The 4,856-nt window shown below is 43.7% G+C and overlaps 1 pseudogene; it reads right to left on the bottom strand.

Moving 5' to 3' along the window:
* Window positions 1-3,590: 3,590 nt before the first annotated feature.
* On the bottom strand, window positions 3,591-4,521 carry LOC104105129 (F-box/LRR-repeat protein 25-like; annotated as a pseudogene).
* Window positions 4,522-4,856: the final 335 nt, after the last annotated feature.

Genomic DNA, 4,856 nt, shown 5'->3' with positions numbered 1-4,856 from the left:
CACTCAACGGCTAATAAGCTACTTTGGATTATGTTCCTTCAAAGTTTGAATCATCGACTCAACAAGCAAACCCAGGGGCTACAAATCTGATCGATCAAAGAGACTACAAGATCAACATTCGATTAAAATTCTTCACACAAAAAAAAAACAAGTCGACCTCGTTATACATATATATATATACAAAAATTGCCTACGTGATTAATTTTCAAACATGAAGAATTAGAAACTAAGCTTCCTGGTCGAGCTCTTCCCCGTCCTCGGATCTGCTTTTGCTACCATCATCATCATCATCATCAGAAGCCAAGGCTTCAGCTTCCGCTTCGAGCTCTTTTGGCTTTTTTACATCTTAGGTAAGGTCGAAACCTCGAGCGTGTATCTCCTCGAGGGTCTCCCTCCAAGACCTACACTTGGCAAGTTCGGCAACCTAATGAGCTCGAGTATCGGTGGTCTTCGCCGCTTCCCAGGCCTCCATTTGAGCAGCCTCAGCATCAGCCCGATATACAGCAATGGACTTATCTGCCAAGACTTTCGACGACTCAACCTCTGCCTTAGCCTCAGCAAGTAGTGTTTCAAGCTCCTCGATCCTCTTAGCTTGAACCGACCCCTTTTGCTTGACACTTCGAAGTTGAACGTCGGCCGATAATAATTTTTTTAAGATGGTTTCTTTTTCCGCTGCCAGGCGGTCGAGGGTCTCCTTCCACCGATTGCATTCAGCTCGGATTTGATCGACTTTTTCTCGAAGTAACCCGATCTTTTCGATCTTTTGCTGCAACTGAGACAACGAAGGGTTAACTTCCACGGCCGAGTTAGACCCATACTTTAACAGAACGAGGCTCACCTGCTTATCGAGCTCGACCCCTTCTTCACGGACCTTAGCCAAATCCGCTTGGAGGTCCTTTATAGCCTTGTCCTTTTGGCTACAAAGAAGCCGCATGGCATCTCTCTCACCTAAGACCTTCCGGAGCTCGGCCTCACACTGGCTAAGATCGACTCGTAACCTACTAATGTCCTGCACAGTAAGAAACACGAGTCAAGTATGGAAAAGAACAAAGAAACCAAGTATGGAAGAATCATTACCCGAGTAATGAAACACTGAGCCTCCTCTAATAAAAGAGAAGCGTCACCAATATCGGAACCATCATCGACTCCAGTAAAACAATCCCTAAAAGTATCCCCTGCCCCAGAGCCTGCATCGATATCGGGAGTCTTCAACTCTCGAGCTTCCTTCAACGCCTCCTCAGAGAAAGATGGAAGAGAAGGCGAATGACCCATTGTCATAGCCCCGAGCAAATCACTCGTAGTACTCCGGTTGAGACTCAGGTCTTCGGAAACAACCCCGGCAGGCACAGCTGCTATCGGCTCGGGAGCTCTGGCAACCTCGATGGCCTCCGTAGATCGGACTACTAAAGCCGAGGAGCTATTTTCTTCTTCTTCTTCTTCTTCTTCTTCTTCTTCTTCTCTCAGTCGTTGGACCGAGCCAATCGAAAGGGCAATTGCTTTTCTCCTCACCCTTCGAGTTTTGGGCTTGGGGTCCTCTGACCGAGAGGAAGCTCCTCGCTTCTTATCTTCCCCATGTTTAGGGACTAGGGACTTGTTTCCTTCTTCACCGCTCGAAGGCCTCCAAGCAGCATCCCTGGTTACGCCTGCACAAAAGGAAATCGGTAATGAATAGAACACAAAGAATACTTCGAAGGAAAAAAGAAGCAAACCTCACCATGGTTCTTGGCCTCCCATCTGCCTTTTGCCAAAGCACGCCAAGCGCGATCGGCGTAAGAGGAGGTCGAGGCTAGCTTCCGAACCCAGTCCTCGAGGTCAGGCACCGCTTGTGGCATCCAAGGGGCAGTTGAACATCAGGGAAGGACATCAGAAAAAAATTGGAAAATGACATGAAAAGTGAACAAAAATCACTTACGATCAAAATTTCATTCTTCAGGGAACGACATCTTCTCCTCCGGAATAAGATCATGGGTCCTCACTCGAATATAACGACCCATCCAACCCCGATCTTTGTCTTCATCGATGCTCAACATCAAAGCCTTCGATGCCCGACGATGAAGTCTGATTAGCCCTCGAAAGATCTGAGGCCGATACAGTCGTATGAGGTGGTTCAGAGAAAAATCCAACCCCCGGCTTTGATAGAGAAGAAGCGCAATAAGATCACTATACGCCATAAAAAGGGATGAATTTGGCCAAGGGTGACTTGATACCTTTTGCAGAAATCAATAATCACCGGGTCGACGGGTCCCAGTGTGAAGGGATAAGTATAAACACTTAAAAAACCCTCCACGTAAGTAGTAACACTCTCATCGGAAGATGGAATTTGCAACACGACCTCGGAACCCCAGTTGCAGTCTTTTCTGACTGCCTCGAGGTGATCCTCCATTATAGAGAACGTATACATCGATATGTGTTCACATCGATCCGGAACGGAGGAAGGATTCTCCACCTTAAAATCGGTCTTTAAAGTGCACGGGCCAGGAATATAGTCATGAACTGACGGCTCCACCGACGCCTTATCATCAGACGACCGTGAGGAAGAAGCTTTCTCCTTCTGAGGTACGGTTTTGGAAGTTTTAGCCATTGATATGAAAGGAAAAAGTGCAAAGGAAGGTGAAGAAATAGACAGCACCAAAATTCTGGTATGGGCGGCCCCGTAGCAGCGAAATAAAGAGGATAAATAAGAAAGTTTGGAAGAAGAGAAGGCGCAAAAATGGTAAAGGTTGTATGGAAAGACTATTTATAGACTAAGGCACGACGGTTCGGTATCAGCGGTGGCCGACCACCGTCTGACACACATTAAATACTTCGGTAAAATTGAGCCGATGGGACAGCTATCACATACGTCAAGATCGGGTTCGATAGAAACGTCAGCATAAATTTGATCGAGCCGCAGGGAAATCATATCGTTCCTCGCCACATCCTTTTCGAGAAACGAGGGGACTATCTGTGTACGGTCAAAATCGATTCTCATCATAAAGACCGGTCGAGACAATGACGTTTCAATCGAAGGGTATCCATGTGACAAGCTCGGACGAATTCCGAAGTAGGGACGTCGAGCTTCGAGCTATAAGACCAATCGACGGCAAAACTCGATATCATTATCGAGCCCGTGTCCGAATCGGACTACGGGGCAACACCGATCGACACAGGCCCCGAATATCGATGCCCCAAGGCAGAACCGAGCTCGAACCAAGACTGGGGGTTCGATCTAACACCGAGCTCGAGCCAGTGCCAAGCTCGCAGACAAGAGCCGTTACAACCGCACCGAGGGAGAGAATCTTGGCGAGAATCAAGGAAGAGACAAACCATCATGGGTCCTCCACTATATGTATTATTTTATTATGTTGTTATAGATAAAGCAGTGACCCTCTACTATAAAAAGGGGGATAGACTGCAATAGACATAGGTCCTCCAAGATATATTAAGATTTCATTATGCTTATTTTTCTAATTCATTTCAGTCTTCCCGTCCATCATTTCCATTTTATAGCAAAAATACCTGTATTGTTATTTTGTATCAAAGGAATTTGCATACCCTTAGAGCCATATTTAAATTTAACGTTATCCGAATTTTCGGGTAAACAGACACATCTACAAAAGCCTACATTTGAGATGAACTCCTGAAATCTCCAAATGCTGAAGATACGGGGCAACAATTTCCAAGGTTGGATCTCGTCCATCACTAGGAAACGTAAAACCTTTCAAATACAGTCTCTTCAATTTTAAAGAATTAATTTCCACTCGAAGAAATCCTCCAACAGAATCAAATTCCATAGTTTCTAAAGCAGGACAGCCTGACACTAAGTTTGCAATATCCTCATCGGATAACACCAAATACTCCAACTTTATGCTCTTTAAAGAATTCCACTTTATGACGGCTCCAGAGTCAAAGCAATAAAATGTCAAATGTAATGTTACCAACGAGGAACAGGTGTAGAAAGATTCAGGCAATGTGCAACCGCTTCTATTAGAATTTGACCAGTACACAAAATCTTCCACTTTTTTTTCAACAGCAAAACTAAGCCACTGGCTCATATGCGATTTGTACCGAGACAGGCGACTGCAGTCGAGGTTTAATCTTTTTATTTTGGAAGAAACAAAATGAGCTATCACATAGTCAAAAAAGCATACGAAATCGTTTGTTTTCCGGTAACTTGTACGAGTGAAATTGAGGTTATCAACTGAAGCCCAGACGTAGCGCCACCTTTTAGAAAGAATACAGGTTTTGAATGCATCCTTTGTCGTAGGCAAAAGAGAGAATTTGAGCTAGCAGTGAGTCCGGCAACTGACTAATTCGATCTAGGGTTTTGGTCACGCTCAACTTTTGTTTCTTCAAAGATGGATGATTTATCAAATTACTACTACTACTACTACTACTACTTGTAAAGCCGTCATTTTGGCTGGAGTCGCCGGAAGAATCTGAGCTGGAGTCACCGGCAGAATCTTGGCTGGAGTCGCCGGAAGAAGCCATGATATTAATTTTGGGTACAAAAGGATTTAGAATCGTCTCCTCACTCAACAACTTGTGTTCTTTGTTTTTTGTTTGACTACTAGTATTAGATTTGACGCAAAGAAATTGAATATTTTATCAAATGGCAAATGGAGCAACTCTTTTTCAGAAATACTAACATTTTAGGATTGATGCAAATAAAAATGCAATAATAAAGTCACTTTCTTTATATGGCCACCTATCTTATACGAATATTCTATCAAAATTATTTTTATTTATTTGAAATAATAAAGTTACTTAACTATTAAATTTTGACTCAAAAAAGTTACACATATTTGAGTCTCGTCACTATTGAGCCCCGATTAAATCCAAATTCTCCACTAAAAATTTCATATTATGGTAAAACG

This window comes from Nicotiana tomentosiformis, chromosome 4 (genome assembly GCF_000390325.3).
Source record: "Nicotiana tomentosiformis chromosome 4, ASM39032v3, whole genome shotgun sequence".
NCBI lineage: Eukaryota > Viridiplantae > Streptophyta > Magnoliopsida > Solanales > Solanaceae > Nicotiana > Nicotiana tomentosiformis.
The sequence above is the reverse complement of the archived record's forward strand: the minus strand, read 5'-3'. Positions and strand labels throughout refer to the sequence as shown.